General features: G+C 49.7%; 1 long non-coding RNA gene across 1 annotated transcript; it reads right to left on the bottom strand.

Annotated features, from left to right (window-relative positions):
- Positions 1–7,410: 7,410 nt before the first annotated feature.
- Positions 7,411–19,026, bottom strand: LOC102549596 (uncharacterized). The gene is made up of 4 exons (XR_015632240.1): positions 18,863–19,026; positions 10,646–10,765; positions 9,449–9,522; positions 7,411–9,147 (listed from the first exon to the last, which is right to left on the bottom strand). It is a non-coding gene; the product is annotated as an uncharacterized LOC102549596 (long non-coding RNA).
- Positions 19,027–25,109: the final 6,083 nt, after the last annotated feature.

Raw genomic sequence — 25,109 nt, 5'->3', positions numbered from 1 at the left:
CATGTTTAATTTGTGATGAGAACATATTGAGAAGGAAGCTAAGACGGAGAGACGAGGACTTATGAGAGCACACCACGTTAGACTTCTGTCCCTGAGCCTGCAGAGGATTCCTGTGTATCGTAACCACCTCGCTATATTAGTCATTGCGGGCTCCTATAACAAACGGTGTCCAGTCTCAATTTCTACCTGAGGTTTTCTTGTCCACACTCCAGCTGAATTTGAGTTGGCAGCCATGGAGGTAGAGAAAGCTCTTTACAGAAATGCTGGGGGGCTGGGGATTTAGCTCAGTGGTAGAGCGCTTACCTAGGAAGCGCAAGGCCCTGGGTTCGGTCCCCAGCTCCGAAAAAAAAGAACCAAAAAAAAAAAAAAAAAAAAAAAAGAAATGCTGGGACCCGGGCTCAGTTAATAGTGACCATGTCCCAGTTGTTATTCCAGTTCTTCCTTCCTCTTGTGCCAGAGATCTATGTAAGAATAGGCTAGTGGGTCACTCTGTAACCTGGAGGGACCTCCCCCGTCTCCTGGTCACACTGCATTGGCAGGAACTGGCCAGGATGCTCCTACTGGGTGCAGGAGATCCAACAAATGCTCGACTCTGTCCTACAAATGCGGGTGAACATCAGTAGTGTCTGACACGCACCCCAAAGGTCCGCTGTGATCACTGGGATGTCTCTTACTGCTCTCATCCTGGTGGCCTTTCCACCCCATGAATTCTGGCCTCTTGAATGTTCCATTGTCCCAAGTAGCTTACATAGGTTCAAAGGTGTAAAGGAAAGCCAGGCAGAGTTGAACCTTCAACAGGGATATCATGCGATTCATTAAGTGTTTCTGTCCCTTGATTTCCAGTGTGTGTGTGTGTGTGTGTGTGTGTGTGTGTGTGTGTGTGTGTGTTTTGCATATATATAAGCAGGCCCTGATGTACTTGTGTACATGTGTGTGGAAGCCAGTTTTACTTATAGGAGCTGTCCACCTTTTAAATATTTATTTATTTATTTATTTATTTATTTATTTATTTATTTATTTATTTAATTTTTAGTAAGCAGGGTCTCTCATTGAACCTGGAACACACCAATTTGGCAAGACCAACTGACCCGTCTTCTTTCCCTCTTTTAACTCAATGTTATGAAATCCACTCCCGTCGGTCCCTGCTCCTCAGTGCTGGGATTCCAAGTGTGTATGTCTATGTGTGGCTTTGTCTCTGGGCACTGGGGCTGGGACTCAGGTCTTCATGCTTGCATGGCTTTACCCATTCACTTCAGCTTCTGAGTCACGTCCCTAGCTCCCGTTCCCTTCTCTGCCCTGCTTCTAAGAGTGGTTTAGAAGTTCCAAGGGCTGAGTTCTGGCCCTTGGAACAGAACTCGGAACAACAACACTCCCTCAACTCGGCATCTTAGCTGTGTTAATCCAGGGTGGGCGCCCCCTATAAAACATGACTTAGACACCAAGCATGATGATTAATCATGATCGTTGACTTCACTGGAGGGAGGCATACCTAGTAGATAGTGCATAAAGCACACCCCTGGGAGTGTCTGCCATGGCTTTCCCAGGGATGATTAGATCTAATCAATGTCTCGGTCCCTTTGATGGACTCATACTTGAGACATTACTGAGAGGCAGTAAAAGCCTAGTTAAGTCTAGTTAAGGGACGCAGGTGAGCAGTTCATGCTATGCTTCCCAGTTCACTTCCTGGATCTCCTTTTCTTCACTCTCCATGTTCCCTGACGAAACACCACCGCATCATGTTCCCACCGCCATGGCATTTTGTGCCGATCCATGGTACCGAGCAGACGTGCACTGGACGCTGTGAAACCATCAGCCAGAGTAGGTCAGATTTCCTTTAGATTTTATCCCCACAATCTATCTTATTTATCACAACTCAAAGCCTGAGTAACCTACGAAGTGTGTGTAGAGCTACTGGCTCAGTGGGCAAAGACACTCACTGCCACACCCGATGATCTGAGTTCAAGCCCTGTAATCCACACAGCGTGAGTAGAGACCCGATTCCTACCAACTATTTCTGGCCTTCACACACATGCTAGGGCATGCATACAAACAATAAGTCAATAAGTAAATGTTTAAAAAAGTTAGAGAACTGCTTGGGATTTCAGAACTTTCAGATTTTGAAATATACACATCCGAAACCAGGGTGTCAGAACTCACTGATTTCAAATAGAGCTGACACGTACGACCTGGAGGTGACCTCCTATGGTAGGTTTTTTTTTTTTTTTTTTTTTTTTTTTTTGGACATGTGTTTTGAGTAGAACACGTGACCTGAGGTCCAGTATCGAGTTTTCTACCTGTGGTGTCCTATTGGACATGGGAGAGGAGGGCATTTTGGACTTTGCGTTTTGGGGTTGGAGATTCCCAATCTGTGATTCGAGCAAGGAAGCACATGGGTCCCCTGAGTCTGGGTGGGAAGCAGTCGTTTCAGGTGCACAAGGATCTGTGGTACGTCACGTGGTAGCCCAGTGCAGTGGGTTTTGGGCTCTGTGGGTTTTGTCTGTGATGTCAGAACTGTGGGCCTTGGCCTCAGCAGCCAGACTCAAGCCTTCATCTCCCGTGGCTTCCAGTGCCCTCAAGGTTTTCTACTGAAGATCAAGATCTTGAACCTATCCTTACCGGGCCTTAGAAATGCAGTCTTAGGTACACTCTGAATACTTAAAGCTCTTTCTGTGGCTCTTCTCCCGGGGTGGTAGCTGGGGAGGCAGGCAGAGACCTCCCTGGCTTTCTCCTTGTCCATACCCCAGTTTTACCTCTCTGAGTGGGTGTGGGCTTTCAGAACTGTGACATTCAGTGGTCAGCTCGGCCAACTCAACCTTCGGCCCTCCCGGCACCGGCACCGTGAGAGAATGGAAAAGCCGGTTTGTTTAGAGGACACGGGGCCAGGAGAGCATTCGAAACTAGGAGCAAAGAAAACGTCATAAACCAACTTCCCTTCCAGTGCAGAAGCAAGCACAGGCCTTTCTGTCTTCTGACACTGACCATTTTTCCGTGTTTGTATAAACTTTCATCCTTCACGGTTCTCATTCCCAGGGCAGGGCTGCCTGTTTCCGCTGCTCCCTGTTTATTTTTGTCTTGGTCACCCCTCTCTCCGATTGGAGCATCACACACCTAATTACAAAGAAAATAGGTTTTCTATGGGCGCCTAGGGAACAACCCTGCCCTGCCCTCCCCTATCATGCCAGCACCCTGGTAGTGAGCAGCAGTGTTGGGAGCATGGTAGATCTTTGGCTGGAAGATGTGGCTCTCACCAGGCGGGCTGTGAGCACAGGTTGAGTGAGAACCAAGGGAGGAAGGAGGTGAAATAGGAGAGAGATGTGTTTCCCAAGGAAAACCGGAGCAGACACTAAGGGCTGTGTGGGGTTGAGCATATCCTCCCCAGATCACTGCAGCCTGCCTACCCCTGTGTGAGTTTTGGTGGGAGCTGAAATCCCCAGATCTCACATTTCCTGACCCCAGCAGGTAGCTTATTGTAAAACAGTTCATCCAGAGGGGAAAGCATTCCTTTGCCCTGCATTTCCATCTTGTCTTGGTCTGAACCAGACTTGGGAGAGAAAGAATGGACGCTACCGCCTGTGTCCCAGCTCAGAAACCCGTGTGACCGGAGGACGCCACAAACCCAAACCACAAAGGACAAAGTGGTCTACTTATCTTTAAATGCATGGCGTGGCCCAGGACCCCCATCTGCGCATTTTGTAGTATTCCTCCCATCCAATGCTTGAATTCTCCTCAGACATGTTTTTCCTTCATGTTGGTGTGGAGGAGGAGGAGGGAGTAATTCTCACATTCTCTTTAAAATTAATTTTGTCCCCTGCCTTTGCGGTGCCGAGTTCAGAGAGGCTGTGAAGAACAGGGTGGCCCTGACTCATTGGCAAGTCATGGAATCAGTTTGGCCTCATACTTGGTGGGAATACCAGGAAGTGGCTTGGGTGGAGGCTGGGTTGGTTGTCTTGTCACAACTTCCAGATGAGCCGGGTCCTCAGGCTTCCCATCCTCCAGTTTGACACCCCACAAGCTCCTTCCAGAGATTCTACAGGGTAATCTCTGCCATGTGCTCTGGACGCCGGGATGCACACGCAGGAGGCCGAGTAGCCATTATCTGAGCTTTCTGTAGCCGTGAAAAGAAGTCTGTCGCCTTGGCCCAGGCTGGCACCTGGGTTTTGAGTCGGTTACCTCATGACCTTTGCATTGCAGAGGGTCCGAATACCTCCCAACAAACCCTGGCTGGCATGTTATTGACGTTTGTGGAGACTAAAGCAGTCTGCCTGCCCATCATGTACAAAAAAATCTGGGTGGGAGTCGTAGCATTGCACACAAACGGGGTGTGGTGGCAGGAGGATCAAAAGTTCAAGGTCATTCAAGGTCATTCTTGGCTACAAAGAAGGTTCTAGACCACCCAGGGCTACATGAGACCCTGCCCCCAAAGCAGAACAAACCTCAAGTGACTAAAGTACAAAAAAAACCCATGGCTATGCTATGCCTAGATCTATACGTTACTATAGGTTCTGTGCCCCTTGGGACTGTGTTTTGGCTAGATTCTTCCAGAACCAAACATGCAACTCTATGAAACCACCCTGATGGATTGATTGCACAGGCCCAGTTGGGGCCAACAGAAGACTCTAACATAATAGAAATTATCCTCTGATAACCTAGCACAAAAGTGGGTCTGTGGTCTGCTCTCAGACATGGTGGTCTCTGCTCTAAGACTTCCATTTTGGGAACACTGAGGTTCTGTGAGTTCACCAAGCCTCTGAGTATCACTTAGAAGTCAATAGTGAGATTTCAGGCTCCTTTTCCTTGCTGGTAATAGGCTCCCCAAGTTGTCTTCCAGGACCGACACAGACCCTGGGAGTCTGGAGAAGGCATCATCTGATGATGGAAGGGAGGAGGAGGCACCCAAGCAAAATGCTGCAGAAGCAAAATCCAACCGTGGCAGCTTTGTGCCTGCCGGTCAGGGTCCAGTGCTCCTGGGTCAAGAATGCTTTGAGCAAGAGGTGCTGGGGGTAGAACAGCCACTGTGTGTGGAGCTGAGCTTTCTGGGGAGGGGAAGACTTCATCGGCTACAGTCCCATGCTCAGTTCCGCTCTATTTAGAATCTTTGTGTCTGTGTGTGTGTCTGTGTGGAAAGCAGCTTTGAGGATGAAAGCCCGGAGCCAGGGAAGCCGATTGTGCTAAGCTTTCTGAATTGAAGAGAGTGTGTGTGTGTGTGTGTGTGTGTGTGTGTGTGTGTGTGTGTGTGTGTAAGTGGGAAGGACCAGCCTGCCAACTTGCCAACTTCCTGGCTTTTCCCCTGCCTCCTCTCTTCACCACCCGCTCTCACCTCCTGCCAATAGCTCATCTCTGTGGAGAGCATGGTAGACTGTGGGGATATGCTGTAGAAACCTTTGAGGCTAACTGTACTGCACTTGGCAGCAAGACGTACAAATGAAACATGTGATCGTGTGCCTCGTGTTGGTGTCTGGTGCTGAGTTGGGCTAGGGATGTACCTATCATGCCAGGTCATCAGTGGCATGTGCTGTGACCCTGAGCTGGCACTGTGTGTCCTGTGTGAGACGGGGTTTCCTGACCATCACAGTGGGTTCATCTTTCACCCTCCTTCACAGTCATGGAGCTTCCTTAAAACAGGGTAGGACAAGAGAGTCGGGGTAGCCACGGATGTCTCAAAAGCATCTCTTAAAAACCCTTCCCAAATCTCTTGTCCTTTGATCTTGGGTTTGCCAAAAGAACTTGGTGTCTGAGAAGTGACTCCTACTGACCCTATGCGGCTCTGGCAAGAGCCCATTAGGCAACTGGCTTTATCCATCGGCCCCCAGTTGGTATCTGGATGTCACTTGGCTGCAGACTCCCTCCTTGAGATAGATGGTGGTGTACTAGATCCTCCTAGTCAAGACAACATTGAGGCAGGGTAATGAAGGCTGTGTATCTGTTCATCATTTCCACACATATGTGTGTGCTGTGTGTGTATGCCAGGGTGTGCATGTATATGCGTGTAGGCCAGAGGTCAACCTTGGATGTCATTCATTAGGTACCACCACCCACTTTTTTCTTTCTTTTTGTGGTAGAGTCTGCCATTGGCCTGGAACTTTCCAATTTGACTAAACTGGCTGGTCAGAGAGTCCCAGGGACCCACATATCATCTCCCTTTCAGCACTTAGTACAGACACACACTGACATATCTGGCTTTGAAAGGAATGAGGGGGCCTTCTGGGGATCCCCATGCTTCTGTGGCAAACACTTTACTGACAGAGCTGTCGCCCCAGCTCTCTTTTTTAGTGCCTTCCAAGCAGACAAGATCCTTGTTTCACTGGTCAGTGGAACTAGTGGAGAGTTTTTATGTAGGTGCTGGCAGCCCAGAACCTTTACTGACCTCAGATGCACGAGATGCGCTGTTCCCTTCCAACTGGCCATCTGCTTGTCTCTTTCCAGCCCTTGAAGAGGCTCCCACTCAGGGCTAGAGGGTTCCTGGATGCTCTGTTTGCTGAGAAGAGGATGGGAGGAACCTCTAAGACGCCAGCTACAAAGTCTGGACACTTCTGTTCATTGCAGCTAAGAAAGATTCTTATTAGTATCTAGAAGCAGAGGCTAGAGATGTTGCAAGAACGGACAGCCCCCAATCAAAGGATGATGATGTGTCCCCCAGCAGTCAGGCATAGTAGAGCTAATGGGTGCCGTGGAGCTCTGCCACAGTTCTATAGGTGAATCCACAGTTCTATAGGTGAACCCCAAGAGGGCCTACTGGAGTGTCTGTGGGCTTCTGTTGGAGTATCTAGCTGGGTTTGTGTGTCACACAGCAGAGAACTGGATCAAGATATGTGATTCAAAGAAGAGCAGGAGGAAAGGGACAGTCTTAAAGATCACGGGAACAGACTAGTGAGTGGGGAGAAAGGCATGTGCTCAAATGTACCCAGCCATAGGCCATGTGGTCTCTATAGGTGTTCTACCCAGCCCCTGCCTCAGCCTTGTTTGTCTATTGTGAGCTTTTTGGACCATGCACCCTTGCTTGTGGGAAGCCTGGGTGGGAATGTGTTTTTTTCTATGTGAGTCTTGATATTATGTTTTTCAGTCTCTAATTCCCTCAACCCTGGGCCCCTCACTTCCTCCTTGCCCCCTCTAACTCTGACCTTGAGTCCCCACTTCCCCCTTGCCCCTTGGCTCTCTAACCTTGAGCGCTTCTCTTCCTCCTTGACCCCTGCTCAAACCCTGGGGTCCCCTCTCTTCAGTCCCCAGTTGTAACCCTGGGCTCCCACCTCCTCCTTGGACCCCAGCTCTAACTCTGTACTCCCACCCCCTCTAGCTCTTTATCGACTTACCAAAGCAGGAGAATCTGTTACTTTTCCAAGTACGTTTCTCTCTGCACCTTATCAAGAACCCCCAGGTCAGCACACCCTTGATTAGTCATCTCCATTAACAGTGTTGATTTTGGGGATTGTGTTTATTTTTGAAACATGCTCTCTTTTTTCCCCTCCCTGCTTCCTTATGCATTAGTCGGACCAGCCAGCTTTCTAGCCACATCTCTCTCTTTAGCCACCACAGGCCACGAGGCCCACCTCTGAAGACTCCTTCTCTGCCTTCAGAGGCGGGGCATCTGTAAAACTTCAAGCATCTCTTAAAGGGACAGTGGTGGAAACACCTCTTTCCCCTTATATCTCAGGCATACTTTATTTAATTTTAAGTTTATTTTATTTTCTAAGCTAATTTTTTTTGAGAATGTTATACATGGGTACTGTGTTTATATCATTTCTACCGCTCCCCCCGTCCCCTCCCACTCCCGACTAATTTCCTCTTCTTTAATTATTATCCTTGCATCTAGATATACATATGCACATTGTCTTAGTCAGGGTTTCTATTCCTGCACAATCGCCATGACCAAGAAGCAAATTGGCGAGGAAAGGGTTTATTCAGCTCACACTTCCACATTGCTGTTCATCACCAAAGGAAGTCAGGACAGGAACTCAAGCAGGTCAGGAAGCAGGAGCTGATGCAGAGACCATGGAGGGATGTTACTTACTGGCTTGCTTTCCCTGGCTTGCTCAGTTTGCTCTCTTATAGAACCCAAGACCACCATCCCAGGGATGGCCCCACCCACAATGGGCTGGGTCCTCCCACCTTGATCACTAATTGAGAAAATGCCTTACAGCTGGGTCTCATGGAGGCATTTCCTCAAGGGAGGCTCCTTTCTCTGTGATAACTCCAGCTTGTGTCAAGTTGACACACAGAACCAGCCAGTACACACATACACACATACACACACACATACGCATACACATATATGTATATATGTATATACATACATGTTTGCATGTATATATGCACATGTGTGTATTCATATTCATATATGTGTGTATGTACATGTAGTATTCATATTCATATATGTGTATGTGCATGTATGTATATGTGTTATAGATATGCACATCTATATATATGCAACGATAATTAGAGAGCAAGACTTTGGTGCTGAGCCCATGTGTAGTGTGGTCATTTAGAACTCACTGCTTGGCATTTGATAACCGGTCCAGGGTGATTTTCCTTCTCTCAGCCATTTACTTTTATTTCTTTAAGACTCTAAGTAAAGATGACCTTGGGCTCCTCTCTTACCCATGCCAGGGTTGCAGACCGAACACGTGAACCATCATGCCCTGTTGGTGCAGTCCTGCTGACCAATCCTGGTTCACGCAACGCAAGGGAAGTTCTCAGCCAACTTAGCTGTATCCCCAGCCCCTCAGACGGACTTTAAATCTTCACTATTACTGACTTCTGCTTGCCCAGCCCATCACTACACAGCCTGGCTGTCCCATTTCGTGAAGCCCAGTGATTTTTGTTGCTCTGTGAACTGAGTCAGGAGGCAGAGAGGTTTTGACGTGGGCATCCCTCCAGAGTTCTCCCTCTCTGGCTTCCATTGAAGCGTTTCTGAGTCACAAAAGCACTGCTTCTCTCCACTCCCAGTGGCTCTTGGCTCTCCCTTGGCTTCGAGGGTTTAGATGTTTCTGGCTGAGTGATGGACGAGTCACACAGAATCTCTGCCCGTATCTCAAGTTTCGTCTTTGCGCGGCATCTGCCTTCCCATTCTTCAGTTCCAGCGGCCACAAGCTCCTCTCCTGTCTCCTTCTTCACTGTGATGTCTCTCTGCCCATGTGTGGGTCTCACTGTAACCTGTCTCAAGGCAGGGGCCCAACACTTACTCGGAAGGACTGGCCAAGGGTGCTTTATGGCCCACAAGTGTCAGAGATGGCCCCGGGGCACCCACCCCTTCCCCCACTCCTCCCTGGGATTTGGATACCACCACCACCACCACCACTGGGGAGTGGGTTCCTTTGGGGGTATTTATTTGTTTAAACATGGGTGGTTCCTAGAGAGAGGGGTCTCAGGTTTCAAGGTTGGAGACCAGGCCAAACAGAAAGTGGGTGGTCTGGATAAGTGAGCAAGGGAGAGAGGTGGAAGAAACCCCACGCACCTTGTCTCAGGCCTTTGATTAGACACAGTGCCGTGGGACCTCCTGTCAGACTTGGAGTGTGCAGGTCACAAGGACTGTAGAAGATACCAAAAGGACCTGCCTGCGGGGACTGAAGCCATCCATGCCTCAGACAGCCAACTGTGTCTTGCAGGTATGGGGACTAGACCCCCTCCCCACACCCATTACAGATTTCTGTATGAAAAAGCCAGAGCTAGGAAGATGGACAGGTAGGAGGTTTCTGGCCGGGTAGCCCTGCCTAGTTGACAAGTTCCAGAGAGAGAAAACCAAAGATGCAGGCATAAGGTGCATGATGAGGGTTACCCAACCTCTATTCTTTGGATCTATGGCATACACATGTGTGAACAAGCTACACACACACACACACACACACACACACACACACACACACACACCCCACAGAGTCAGTATGATCATGGAACAAGAACTTGAACTAGTGTGGTGCATGTGTGCTTGTGCTTGTGCTTGTGTGTGTGTGTGTGTGTGTGTGTGTGTGTGTGTGTGTGTGTGTGTGTGTATTCGTGTGCTCATGTGTAGAATGAACAGCCCTTCCTGGTGTCTGTTAGCCAGCTTCCTCTCTGGGTAGAACTGGCCAGGAAAAGAACCTTCCTAGTCCTGAGTTCACATCTAGAGTTTGACATAAGTCAAATAAGCACTGAGGATTCCCCAAACAGAGGAAAAATCAGAGATAAAGGAGGTGGGGATCCCTGAAGGTATACCACACCCTGAAGCTGTGGTCACGTAGCGTATTACCTTTTAGAATCATAGTGGAAGACGCATCCATGATCTTCATGGTCAGAATACTGACAGACTGTGAGAGACTAGAAGGGTTGTTTGTTTGTTTGTTTGTTTGTTTTTGAGAGAGAGGGGGGAGAGGGAGAGAGGGAGAGGGAGAGGGGAAGAGAGAGAGAGAGAGAGAGAGAGAGAGAGAGAGAGAGAGAGAGAGAGCGCACTTGGGAAGGTTTGGGAGATATGATCGAGCAGTTACTGACATTGCTAAATAAATACTGAAGGGTACACCAGGCACGGCGATGAGTGACTCTAAAGAGACGGGCTGAACAGAGCAGTGAGAATTAGGTCAAATAGCAGAAACCATCTCCTGTTTCGACTGCTATAGTACTAAGATAAAACATCTCCCGCCCGCCCTGCCCTTTTAAGAGAGGAGAGGTAAAGGGGTACCTTTCTGCTCAGGTTTGAATAATACCGTCCCTTTGAAACAGATCGGCACTGGCTTAATAACTCTTGAGTGTCCAAGGTGGGGTGCTGTGTTCACAGCAGAGGAATCAGCCAAAAAGAGACCTAGTGAAAAATAATAATAATAATGTGTAGGGCTGGATACTATCTCAGTGGATCTAAGTGTTTGTCTTGCAAGCATACGGACCCAGGTTCAGTCTCTAGAACTCACATTAGAAATAAAAAAAAAAAAGCCAGATATGGCAGCACGTGTTTGCAATTCCAGTGCTGGGGAAGCAAAAACAGGAGGAGCCTTGGAACTCCCCGAGAAGCCTATCCAAATCTTTTATGTGAGTTCTAGGCCAATGAGAGACTATCTCAAAAGCCAAGAAGAGGGCTGGAGAATGCCTCAGTGGTTAGGAGCACTGGCTGCCCTTGCAGAGTACCCGGGTTCAGTTCCCAGGATCTACATGGTGACTCGAAACTGCCTGTAATTCCACTTCCAGGGGTTCCAATACTTTTCTTTTGGCCTTTGTGGGCATTGCTCACCACATGCAATTATAAAAAGAAATGAATATTTATTAAAAAAAAAAGATAGACGGCACCTGAGCAGTGAGACCTCAGGCTGTCCTCTGACCTCTACATGGACACGCACATGCATGTAGAAACATGTGGGAGCGCAAGCAGTAATGCACATAAACACTCACATGATCACTGTGCACGTCTACTGGAGTGTTTAGGGATGGGTAGAGTATTCTGGTGTCTGCAGTTTACCTGGACACAGCTTGGATGGATGGGAAATTGAGCAGGTTGGTGGATGAAAGCTACCTCGATGAGCGTCATGGGTAAGAACTGTTTTCATGTAATGAATGAAGTACACAGCATGGTCTCACACTTGCCCAGAGCTCACCGAGTAAGCTAGGCTGGCCAGCGAGTGAGCCCAGGCATCCACCTATGTCTGCTTATCCTGTGCTGCGATTACAAGCACAAGCCACCATGACAGGGTGGCCTTTTTGGCTTTCTGTCTTTTTTTAAAACATGGAGGGTTGGGGATTTAGCTCAGTGGTAGAGCGCTTACCTAGGAAGCGCAAGGCCCTGGGTTCAGTCCCCAGCTCCGAAAAAAAGAACCAAAAAAAAACCCAACATGGGTTCTGGGGATGAGGTCAGGGCCTCATGCCCCCCAGGGCAAGCATCTTACCAACTGAGCCATCTTCCCGGCCCCGCCCAGAACTATGAAATTGTAGGAAATAAAATTTTGCAAAGGACACTCTCTGCCCTCTTCATACTGGTGCTCACAGACGTCCCAGTAACTTTGGCGTTTCCAGCACCAGTGAAAGGCTCCCAGGTCCCTCCTCTCCGTTCTCCCTAATTTCATTCCTAATGAGATGGTTAACAGCCAGCATTGATTGAGTGTGGTGCACTTTCCGTTCATTAGATGATCCAGTCAGCAGCGCAGCCTGGTGAGGCAGCCATTTTGATTCTGTTTTACACATGAAGGTGCCGAGCTTGATTGGTAACTCACCCATGATGATGCAGTGAGTCTTGGGCAGATCTGAACTAGGACTGCTTCACTTCTACTTTCTGTTCTGTATGTATGCATGATTGTGTGTGTGTGTGTGTGTGTGTGTTTGCGTGTGAATTCATGTGTGTGCATGATCACACATGTATGTGCACATGCATGTGTGTGTGCTCATGTGTGTATATACAGTCATGTATATATATATATGTTCATGTGTGTGCATGTTCATGCATTATATGTGCATGCTCTTGTGTGCTTGTTCCTGTGCATATACATGTTCGTGTGTACACATTCATGTGTGTGCATGTTTGTGCGTATGCTCATATGTGCGCATATTCATGTATGTATTAATATTCATGTGCATGTGCATGCTCATGTGTGTACACATGTTCATGTGTTTATGTGCATGTTCATATGTGTGCATATTCATGTGTGGACGCATGCGTGTGTGGAGGTCAGGGGTCAATATCAGATGGTTTCTCAGGTGCTAGCCAATTCCTGTTTCTTCTTCTCTTCTTCCTTTCTGACACACACCTGTCGGGGACTGAGGTTGATGTCAGAAGTCATTTTCTATTGCTATTCTATGTTGTTCAGTGAGGCAGGGTCTCTCAAACCCAGAGCTCACACATAACCGATAATCTACTAGCTAGTCTGCCCTGGAGAGTCTGTCTGGTGCTTCCAAGGATAGATTTATAGGCAAACACCCCACCTGGCTTTTATTCGAGTTTCTGGGGAATCTAACCGAGTCTTTGTGCTGGGATGACAAGTGCTTTAACCATCAAGCCACCTCCCCAGCCTTTTACTTTAAGGCAGAGTCTCTCATCAAAGCACTTTGGCCCAGAACTCACCAAATACACTAGGCTAGCCAGGCAGTGAGCCCCAGATTCCACTTCTCTGCTTCACCAGTGCTGGGATATCTGCATTTGAGCTTAGGTCTTCATGCTTGCATGGTCAGCACTTTACCAACTGAGCCAGTTCTCCAGCTCTCAAAGCCCCTGTCTAGATAGACCCATTCTATCATTCTCTTGTCTTCACCACTGTGGTGGTTTGAATATGCTTGGCCCAGGGAGTGACCCTAGTAGGGGGTGTGGCCTTGTTGGAGTAGCTGTGGCCTGGTAGGAGGAAGTGTGTCGCTGTGGGGTAGGGGAGCTTGGAAACCCTCCTTCTAGCTGTCTGGAAGGGAGTTTTCCCCTGATAGCCTTTGGATCAAGATGTAGGGCTCTTGGCTTCTTCTCCAGAGCCATCCATGTCTACCTGGGCTCTGCCGTGCTTCCTGCCATGATGATAATGGACTGAACTTCTACACCTGTAGGCCAGCCCCAATTAAATGTTGTCCCTTAGAAGAGTTGCCTTGGGCGTGGTGTCTCTTCTCAGCAACGGAAACTCTAAGACAACAACCTATTCCAGGGACTGGCACCTTACAGTTCATGGGCCAAATCTGTCATTTGGCCAGGTGTTTGTTTTATGGCATTTGATTGGCTAGCCGTGTTAGTTATCCATGCCTCGTTGATGGCTATTGTGCCTCTCCAGTGACAGAGACAATTGCCACAACACAAAGGGCATGACTTTTACTCTACTACAGGCTCTTGGTCCAGCCAACCGAACTGTGATAGACGCTCGAAGCACAGGGCAAGGATGTGATGCCCAGCCGACGCCAGAGCAAAGAGAAGAGCCCATGGAAGATGAACTTGAACTCGCGATCCGATCCCCACTTGAATGTTGTAACCCAACCCATGGCCTCTGTTCACTCCCGGCTTACTTATTTCTTCTGCCTAGATTTCATTTCGATGCCAGATTTTTTCCGATCTGCTTTCTTAAGAGCAGAAGGTCTTGATCCCCAAGCCCTGGGGCCATCACACTGCTCCCTGTGGAGCCGGGTGAGGGAGGCCAGCTGCAAGCCACCTTCCGGCTCCAACACTGTGGGAGGCCTACGTGGAAAACCTCCAGCCCCTGCTACTCAGGGGAGGTGTCGGCAGAAAGAGGCTTCCGCCCATCCCATCAACCATCCACCAAGAAGCTCTAGCAGAGGTCACGGAGGGAGGAGGGAAAGGAAATGCCAATCAACTCATCAAAGCCCCACCTTCCTGTGGCTTCTAGGCCAGGAGTTTAGCTTGAGCATCCTTGACCCACCCCCAGGGGCCCAGGGAAGGGCAGGCAGGGAAGTGCATTTGGTAATGATTCTGGATTTCCTGTTTTCCTTCTGTCCAGGGGGCTTTGGGATATGCTAACTCCCATTAGATGTGTGTACATGCACACTACATTCCTTCTTGTCTCTACTCCTGCTCTCTGCCCTCCTCCTCTTCCTCCTTTCCTTCTCCTCTTCCTCCCCTTCTCTCTCCTCTTTTGCTAGTTTTTTTCTCTTCCAGAGCTTATTTGGGCTCTTTGTTAATTGGTGTGGTAAAATAAAAGGGAAAGCCCTTAGCTCCCCTGCCCCATGCCCTGGAAAATGTGTAGAAAAGGAAGAGTGAAGGGCCAGGAGAGGCCAGAGGACCCCACCTGGAGACCCTGGGTCTCGAGCCAAAGAGACTCTAGATGTCTGCAGTGGTAAAGATGCTCAAACATTGGTTTAGTGCTTGCTGTCTGCATGGGACAGCAGTCTTGGGCTAGAGAGATGGTTCTGTGGATTAAGACCTCGCTGTACTCACGTGATGACCAGATTCCCCATGCAAAGCCAGATGTGCCGGTGTTATCCCAGCATCTGTAACCCCAGCCCTTCTGAGAGAAGGTGGCAGGCAGGGGAGAATGCCAGGAAGCCTGTGAGCCAGTGGTCTATGCCCCTGTCTCAAACTCCTGTGGGAGTTCTAATGGAAGGAGAGGAGCAATGCCCGAGATTGTCCTCTGACCTCCACATGTGTGCTACGGCATGCACCCCCTACATACACCCATGCACATGTATCATACACATACATGTATGTACATCATACACACACATGTGTGCACAGGTCATACACACACAGAGATGAAACAAGAAAGAAAGAAGCCTTGAGAGGGGGAGAGAAAAAGAGCATAGGGGTAGGAGGAAGGTGGGAGGGGGGCAAGGGAATATGGGAAGGGAGGGGAAGTAGCAGGAGGGGGAGGGGAAGGACCAGGGGTCAGGGATCCTTTGGCTCAGGTTTCTCTTCCAAGCAGTATTGGGTTGTTTTAAACATTCAGGACATCTGTCACTAAATAACCCAGTGAATAACAAACCCAGGCATCACTGCCTGGCCCACTGCATGCTGTCCTGGGTCTGTGGCCTCATTACCAGGCAGTGCTGGACCCTGGGATGCCCCCTCTTTGCACCTTGAGCTCAAAGTCCTAGATGCAAGGGGACTGGGGACTGGTCTGCTGGGGCTCCAGGCAGGAAGAGTCTGCACCCCGGGAATAGTACAAAAGCCATCACGTCAGACTGCCCTCTTCAAGTTCAATGAGCACTTTGATCCCTTCACAGGACGAGCGAGAGCTTTTCCTGGCAACACCTTTCAATGCCCCACCACTCCCTGAGCCTGCCCCCGCTGTCTTCTACTTGGAAAGGGCAGGACGTTTCCAGTGGGTCCTTCCTCTTCTCAGTTGAGAGTAGGAAAGAGTGAGGCATTCTGGGAATGGGTTTGAGACTTGTGGCTCAGGTCTTGAGTCAGGGAGCTAGTCACAGGATGAACACAGAGTGGCTTGATCTGCTGGCCGTGGAGCCTGACTTAGGGGTGGAAGTGGGGTGTTGTGCTCTGCTCTGGCTAGCCCCATATCCAGGACCACAATGTGGTTAGCCCTACAGACCATTGGATTTGATAGACAGCTCAGTCCAAGGTCAAGATGCCTGCCTTACTCTGCCTATACCTCTGGAGTCTCAAGCTGGTCGGAGAGACTGGCAACCCTTTGTTGGCCTCTCCTATCTTTTCACATCCATTTTTCCAAGTAAAAGTGAAGCGGTAAAAGTTCTCCAAGATGTCAGGAATGCTCACATTGCTAGAGAAATGTCCACTCACCCGGCCATTTCCCCAGGTCCTCTTCTTCCTTGTAACTGCATAGGAATCTCACAGATCTTGAACTCACCCTGTAGGTCAGCAATAGTTTGAACTTGACCTCCTTCCACAGTCTTCTGGCCAGTATCACAGGCCGATACCACTGAGCCTGTGATGGATGTAGTTTGGATTTGCGTGCATTCTGTACCTGCAGGATTTTAGGTGCTGACAGAGCCGGGGCAACCCCAGTCTCCATGAGCTGAGAGCAAGCAGGAAGGCAAACAGCGCTCGGAGGAGGGAAGAGAGATAGATGTTCCACAGAGTCAGAGCTCCCATTGGGTTGAGACATGACCTGGAGTCCTCTGCCCCTACCTCAAGCCTGACAATGTGACAATGTTTCTACAAGCAAATGGCTCCCGAGGGGTCCCTGCAGTGAACACTGGAACTTGCAGCCTGGAGAAGCCCAGGGTTGGAAAGGCATCTCTTTTAAGCCAGTGATTCTCAACCTGGGTGCCATGACCAGATACTGTGCATATCATATATTAACATTATGGCTCCTAACAGTAGCAAGATTGCAGTTATGAATAGAAACCGAAGTAATGTTATGGTTGGGGGTCACCGGAACGCGAGGAACTGTACCAAAGGAACACAGCATCAGGAAGGGTGAGAGCCACTTCCTAGAAATACATGGAGACAGTTCATTAAAGGCAGTGTGTATGCATACGTAACAGTAGTCAACTCCGTCTTCCTGTGGGAGTTCTAACGGAAGGAGCAGGCGCTGTATCTGACTGTGTCGTCTGCTTTTGGATGCCTTTTCCCTAACTGGGCTGCCTTGCCAAGCCACAGTAGGAGATGTGCCTAGTCCTGCTGCAACTTTCTCTAAGGAGAAAGGGAAGAAGGGAAGACGGGAGGAGGAGAGGGGAGAGGGAGGGGGGAGAGGGAGGAGGGGGGGAGAGGGAGGAGGGGGGGAGAGGAGGGAGGGGAAGAGGCCTTTCAGAATGTAAAGTAAATAAAAAAAATACTGTAAAAAGTAATGTGTGTGTATATATGTTTGTGTGTATGTATGTGTATGGAGTGTGTGTGTGTGTGTGTGTGTGTGTGTGTGTGTGTGGTGGCAGCTAGAGCTCAATGTTGGACATCTTCCTCAACCTTTCTTCGTTTTTCTGAGACAGACTCTTGCTCTGAACCTGGATCTCCCATGTTCCTGGCCATTGTGTCCCAGCCACCTTTCCCCCAGTACTAGAAGCATGCATCACCCTGGCTTTCCACCTGGCTGTGGAATTCAAACTCCAGTCTTCATGCATGAACTTTAGAGACTGAGCATCTCCCAGGCCCCTTCTGGTGCTTCCTAACCTGTCCCTCAGTTCCTCTGAATTTGTCATCCACTCAAAGACCCATTTAGTCGCGTCTCCAACCTTGCATGAAGGGACGTTATATTTGATCATTTTTATCAGGCAAAGAATGCGTTTGAAATGTGACTAAATCTCAATTTATCATTACGCACACACACACATATGCATTCTCATGGATATATGTGCACACACACACATATATACTTCTAGCATGTATATATAATATATAAAAATTTACAGAGGCATGGAATCTTTACATAAAATGATATCTGCCCCCCCCCGCCCCAGTAAAGTGACCAGGTCATTCTGGTTTATCCAGGACTGTCTTCATTTTAAAATAAACCTTGTCCTTCTCAGACCTAAACAAATTGGGAAAGCCAATTACCCTGGAGCCAGGCCTGGCATCTGTCACCTCCCGACCCCATGATGACACTGTAAATGAGGCAGTGTTTTTACAGATACAGGAATGGAGATGTTCAGAGCAAGCACTGTTGGAGGTGACCCACTTGGTGGCTCTTGGGCTAAGAGCCACGCTCCTGGCTTTCCCACAAGGACACAGTATATCTTGCAAATACAGACAAGAACAGCTATCAGTAGCCCAAAGGACTGACATCGGTTACTCAAGGTCGGAAACAATCATCTTCCAAGGGCAAACAGAGGTCTGGGGGAGGGGAACTTTCTAGATGGTTCATCCTGGCTGGGTTTGGGCAGCCCACGGGTCTTCAGCTTTGGCTTCTAAGTAGGATCCAGGACTTATCTCCAGCCACTTGGCATCCCTGAGATCCTCCACATGCTATAGAGTTCTAGCCTTCTCCCTTCCCTCAGCCACACAAAGGTCTAGCCATAGGAACAGCTGTAGATGGATGGGACAGTAAAGGTGACCTAAGAGTGTCCCCTCCAGACTAGATGGTCCCTCCTACTGGCTCCTCCTCCTACCCCCAGTGCACCCTCTTCTCCTCAGAAGGTTCCAAACAGGTTCTCCTGGCCCATCTGCCAGACCTGCTTAGGGCCTCCGAGCCTAGCCAGGAGCAGACAAACAGAAAGACGGGAGAACTAATTGCTATTTTCTCTCGTGCGGTCCTTTTAGCCCTGCCAAACGAGGATTCTCATGCTGTAGGGACCCTAATCCTGTACTGATACCTGGAGGTGTCCCAGGCACAGAATCCTTCTTGCTCATTATCATGGGCCTGCTTCCAAAACCTGTCCCCTCCCAGGATTGTCCCACCTCCCCACCCCTCACCGCCACTGCTCCCCTGAGCCTTCCAGTTCAGGTTTCTTGGATGCCACTTAGACAAAGGGATGGATGGGTTTTTAACCTGGGGCTTGCCAAAGCTAAAGAGATATGAAACCAGGCCAGGCCATCCTGTCCCCAGAGGGCTGTGAGAGAAGGGGACCTTTCGGGGGAGTTTCTTACTTTCTAAACAGAGACCTGGAGTGCTGGCTTCCCTGAGGACAGAGGCCTGTCTCCCTGGAGCTTCACGCCGCCGCCGTGAGAGTTACTGAGAGTAAGAAAGAAGCTGTAGTCAGCTTTGGGAACAGTTCTCCCAGGCCACCGGGTCCCTTTCTGAGAGGGAAAGTGCAGGCTTTGCCTGTTGCTTGTGCCCTGGCTTGGTCGCTCAGCAGCCGCCGCCCCCTCCCCGCCCCCTCAGCCCCACTTTGCCCTCCATCCTGTTCTCATTGAAATAATCACTGGGTAGGCCCAGCCTGGTTGTGTTGCCATGACAACCGCTCTAATTTCTTTTAATCCCAGTGTTCCTTCCTAAAGGGACCTCCCCAGCCCCTCCCCCCGCACCTCCCATCTCCCCCCACACCCCAAACCCCTTGCAATGTGTTTTAATTGTAATGACTCCTGGGTTTTCAATAGGTAATGACCGCGTGTGGGGAGCCAATGTTGGCCTGGCTCCATCCCCAAAGCTGCTTGCCCAGTGGCGCCAGGCAGGGCTCTGCCCCCCAGCATGAGTCCTGAAGAAACCCTGGGCAGGCTGGAGCAGGGTCTGCCCGTGGGGTGTGTGGCCTCAGTGCTAATGAAGACAAGCAGAGGCCTGAGGGGCCTGAAGGGCTAGGCTAGGAGAGGTTCATGCTCTGAGGCCATTTGTTGGTGCTGTCGCCCCCGGCCCCATCTTCTCTGTCATTCCGAAGGGAATCCACGCACCACTGCCTGCTCTGGCCCCAGGCGGTCGCGCTACTTGCAGCCTCCGGGTTGGGGCCCTCCCTCCATTGCCGCTCACGCTCCTCCCAGCATTGCCGAGGCAGATACAACTCCCTACAGTAAACGCGGTGTGTTTGACAACGCTGTTTATTAATAAAATAATGTTCCTGGGATGTTTAAAGACATAAATGTTAACTGTAGCCTTCCAGAAGATATCACTTGAAAAAAATATAGGGAAGGAGCTAAGGAGCCGGCTCAGTGGATAAAGCTCTTGCCTCACAACTGTGGGAACCGATGTAGTGCGAGCATTGGTAATCCCTGTGCTACTAATGGTGAGATAGAGACAGGAAGCTCCCAGGCCAGGGAACCAGAGACCCTGCCTCATACAGGGTGAAATCTTGTTTTCTGACCTTCACGCGTTCATCATGAGAAGCGCTCAATGACACGCACACCGGTATCAGTAGGCACGTGGATGGATGGATAGGAAGCACACGCACATGCACAGGAAGGAAGGGAAGAAAAAAAAGGAAGCATCCAAACTCCTACATAATCCCAGAGTTCACACTCTCTCGCAGGTTACCTCAGGAGACTCAGCTGTGTGCCCTGAGCAGCCAGCAGACCACACCCTGGAATCCTCACTTACCCATTCCCCCTCCCCCAATCCCCTGCAAGTTCCAGCTTGCTTGTGCTTGCTTTTCTAACTGGGTCCAAAGCCAGCTGCCTCTCCACTAACCACGGAGCAGCCCGATCCTGCTCCAAGGAGCTCTCCTTGGAGACAGAAAATCCCAGTGTATTATAGAGCCCTTCCCCCATGAGGGCTCACTCATAGGAGTGAGTGAGTGAGTTGAGAGGTGGCTAGGGCAACCAAAAAGGGATCGTTGGATGGTATTTGATGTTTGTAAAATTTTTAGTAGCTGCATTCCCTTGGCAGCCACCATACCTGATCACCACAGAATGCTCCATTGTGAGGTGCAGGCTCCCGACTTTGCATGGCCTCTCACTGGGAAGAGAATGCAGACCGGAGAGCAGACACCCTTGGATCTGCTTCCGGGACCCTCTTCTCCCTGGGAGATGTGCTCTCAGGAACCCCATCTTCCTGCTTTATGGGTGTCGTATCTCTCTGGCTGCTCTCCTTCAGTGGACTGCTGAGAAGCACGCAGAAGCTCAAGCAGTTTGCCTATGTCATGGGGAGATAGCTTCATCAGAGCGCCCACCCAAGGCCCAAGGCAGGGCAGGAACCCTCACCAGAAAGGAGCGTGTCTAGTCGAGGTGGCACACACTTGACACGCCGTCATTGGAAAGCTGGAGATAGGAAGGTCCTTGTGGGTTCCTGGCAAGGTAGCCTAGGCTACTTGTTGTGCTTCCAGCCAATGAGAGATGCTGCCTCACAAACAAAGACAAACAAACAAACCCAAAAATCACCATCAACAACAACAACAAAAACCCTTGTAGGTGGGTAGTGCCTGAGGAATGAATGTCAGCTAAGTTGTCCTCTGACCTCCACAGGCATGCCAAGCAGGTGTTCAGCTTCCTGTGCACACATGAGCACCTACACTCGCGCGCGCGCGCGCACACACACACACACACACACACACACACACACACACACACACAGGCACACGCACACGCACATGCACGAACACACATGGCCTACAATCTGACCAAAGCCTGAAAGAATCCATACAATCTTGGGGAAGGAAGCTCTACTGAGTTCACAGGGCCACCACAAGCCATCAGGTGCTGCCCCGGACAACTCATTCCTTCCCGGGGATTCCAGCAGACAGGTTTTGGTTGGCTTACCAGTGTTGTAGAATCCCTTGGTCCCCATCTGTTCCTACCACAGCTCTCCCGGGCCACACTTCCCCTTCTCACACTGAAATATTAGATGTTCAGTTGGGAGTCCAGCAGCAAAAATATTTCTGAAATTGTGTGTGCATTTTTTTTCTTCTAATTTAATGTGCCAGACAAGCCTCCCTGTAATTAAAACCAGAAAGGGACCAGACTTAGACAGAGATTTGAAGGCTGTAAAATTCTAGGACAGGTTTATGTAAAGCAATTAAAAAGGGAGTTAAAAATTGTTAAAAAATTAAACACTAATTACTTTTTTTCCCCCTCCTCTCATTTCTGCTGAGTTGTTCTGGCCACGGAGCTCGAAGAAAGATATAAAAAGAAGCGGGGGAGGGGGAATTTTGCTTCATTGCTGTAATTCATGTTCCACCAAAGCTTCTCCAAATTTTGCAGCCGAACCCATCTGCTGTCAATTAGCCTAAATCATGCCTTTTCAATTAGAGTGGCTTAGAGAAGTCTGGTAGCGAAATGTGCATGGTGTGTGTGTGTGTGTGTGTGTGTGTGTGTGTGTGTGTGTGTGTGTGGTGTGCCACGAGGCGGTTGTGGGGAATGAGAGAGAGAGAGAGAGGTAAACTATGATTTCAAGCTGCGAAGTGGAAATATCTTTTAAAAGGTGCGGTCCGAGTTTAGTGTTTTCCATATAAAAATGGGCTATTATTGCCTCGTTGTGGGGGGACAGGGAAGGGTGGAGACAAAGTTGAGGAGGTGAGCGGTGGTGCTGGAGGGAAAGTTTGGTTGTTAGGAGCCCAGCTCCATCTGAGCTAGGTGCCTGCCTAATACCCAGGGTTCTGGCTGGGGGCTGGCTGGCTGGGTGTTCGGAAACCTCTGGGCTGTGAGAATCCAAGTTGGGGCAGAAGAGGTGACTACAAGCAGAAGGGTCTTGGGAACATCCACACGGGCACAGTGTTTCTTTCTCGGAGACGATGTGGGGTAGATATTGGAACCTGTGACTTAGAGGAAGTCTATGCTGCGGTGGGAAAATTTTGCGTCCTGGTGAAGGCCAATGAGAGGAGGGCTGAGGTAAAGGTGCAGTTGTCATTCAAAATGTTCCTCCGATATCTGAGATGGCTAAGGCATAGCCCCAGCTCGCGCTCTCTCTCTCTCTCTCTCTCTCTCTCTCTCTCTCTCTCTCTCTCTCTGTAAACGTCAAGTTGAGGAGTGGTTCACCTACCTGCCAAAGTAGTTTTCCTGAGGACAGGAGTTTCTATGGTTCTTTGTTCTGGTCTTTGTTCTGCGTGCTTCAGCATCACCTGTCCTCCCCGCCTCCCAGACCTATGGTGATCCTGCGTGCCCCAGCTCCTGACTTCTCGACAGATATTGAGGTGAGCTGTACCTAACAGACAGATGGAGTTCTGGGTGGTAGCTTATGTGATTAAGACGCACCTGTCTTTTCTAGCCCTGGTAGAGGAATCTGTGTCTTTCTTAGCTGGAGGGAGAGGTGAGCATGTCTGGCTCCCCCCGATGTGATTGACGCTGAGTCTCGGCCCCTCCTCCCTTGCCTGCCTTGAGCCATCAGCCACTTGCCTGTCAAGAAACCTGTTCCTAGGCTGAGGATTAGAGGAGAGGAATCAGTTCAGGCGGGCCTGATCATAGGACCCCGGTCTTTCAGAGTCAGGTACACATTGATATTAATGACAAGAACAAGAGCTATGATGTATGGAGCTTTTAGGGCATTGGAGCCAGCAGCCTCAACACTTTACCCATAATTCCTCTTCTTTTAGTCACCAGCTCAGGATCACAGGAGACCAGGCGGGATCTGAGCTGCCTTGCAGGTCTGGAACTCTCACAGTGAGTTGCCTCCAATAACTAGGGGGTCTTGAAGCCCCCTATAAGTCTGAGGCCAGGGCTATGTGTGATTAATCTTTATTTTGATCGTGATTGGATTTGGAGTTGCCCAGGAGACAGAGCTCTGGGGTTTTGTTTTGTGAGGCTTCTCAGAGAGGTTTAATCGAGGAAGGAAGACAGGGTCTGAAGGTGGGTGGTATTGTCGTCCTGTAAGTCGGGGTGCCATTCTGAATAAAAAAAGGAGTGGGGTGGACAGCAGAGAACTCAAGCCCACAGCAACTTCTGTCTGAGGACACGATGTGATCAGCCGTTGTCACACCTCTCTACGGCCGTTCCTTCCCTGCCAAGATGAACTGTGTCCTTTCTTACACCATGAACTGAAACGAGCTGCTCCCTTCTTCTGTGTCTTCTGTCAGTTGTTTGATCACAGCAATGGGAAAGCTAACGAACACACCATGCTTCCAAATCCAGCGAGGGTTGTAGGCGACAGACAGGCAGCCTCAGAGCTGTCTACTGCCGGTGGAGCGGGATTGATGATGTTGCCAGCTTTGGAGTTGGTAGGTCTGGATCCATATTCTTGCTATACACCTGCCGTGTCTGTAACCATCACCTTGGCCCTTCTGAAAAACAAAACAAAACAAAACAAAAAAAGGGCTCATTCTAACCTCCTGGATAGCTGATGTTTTCCATGTACTACGAGTGCCAGGCCGGAGACATTTTGTAAACACTGGGCTCTAGGCATTCCTTGCTGGTGGCCTACTTCTGAGGAGCTCGACCTGGTTTTCTCCCCCTGGTTCATAGTTTGTGATTTTTCCTCACGATAGGTCTTTTGGAGTGATCTACCCTAAACAAACCATGTGCAGGATGCCTTCCTTGGAGCAGGACGACATGCCTAAGGGTTGGGCCAGTGTCCTCCATCGAGAAACTCCCAACTCTCCTGAACTTCCTTCTCCCAGACAAAGATCACTCGAGGCCTCTGAGGACTCCAGCCTTCTGCAGTGGTCAGAAGGAAAAGTTGATGCTAACTCGGGCTGTGTTCTCTGTCCATGGCTGCTTCAGGATGTCTCACGGCCTCCTGCATAGCCCAGAGGAAAGAAGGACCAACTGCCTTGGTGTAGGATAGGCCTGCCAGTCCCCGAGCAGGACGACCTTACTCTGAGCCTCTTTAATCTGACAGCTGAGTGCAACGAGCCGGGACACAGCTTCCGAGGCGGACTTTTCGCGCCAGGCACTGGTGCTCTCCATACTCTCTGGGTGGTAGGGAGGTGGCTGCCTGGCACCTCAGAGTTGGCAGGAGATGGGAAATGGAACACACGTGGAGGTATAGGCTTCAGCTGGCTGCGTAAAGGTACCCACTCCTTGGTGCGACCTCTGTTAGTCTGAGCCCACAGAGAAAGGAGCATCGGGTGAAGGCAGGTGGGAGAAGCTGAGGCCAGCGGCCTACATTTCAAGCCTGTGCGCTCTGTTTCTCTCTGACTCTTGGTACCCCATCTCTTAGCCCTGCCCATCTGCCCCCAGAATAACCAGAAAAGCTTTTCTTTCGTAGGAGATGTGGCAGGAGGTGGCTCTGTGGGAGAGATGATGTCGGCGTCAGATGAACCAGCTACAGTTCTCTGTGCAGCCACTTGGATGGGGTGACCCGAGGAGGGTTAGTGGCTTTCTGTTGCTGGTCTTCAGTTTCTTCATTTGTAGATGGAGGGAGAATCATCTAGCACGTTCCTGAAGAGCTGAAATAACGGTACTGAATCTGTAGCCTAGCGCCTAGCACTCCGGTCTGCTAAGAGGAAAAGTCTAAGTTACCTCATATCTCATGACCCTCTCTCTACCTCCCATACATGCTAGCCCGTGTGCCCATTACCTCAGAGCCTTCGTTCTGTGG

The sequence above is a fragment of the Rattus norvegicus genome, chromosome 10, assembly GCF_021556685.1.
Source record: "Rattus norvegicus strain SHRSP/BbbUtx chromosome 10, alternate assembly SHRSP_T2T, whole genome shotgun sequence".
NCBI classification, from domain to species: domain Eukaryota; kingdom Metazoa; phylum Chordata; class Mammalia; order Rodentia; family Muridae; genus Rattus; species Rattus norvegicus.
The sequence above is the reverse complement of the archived record's forward strand: the minus strand, read 5'-3'. Positions and strand labels throughout refer to the sequence as shown.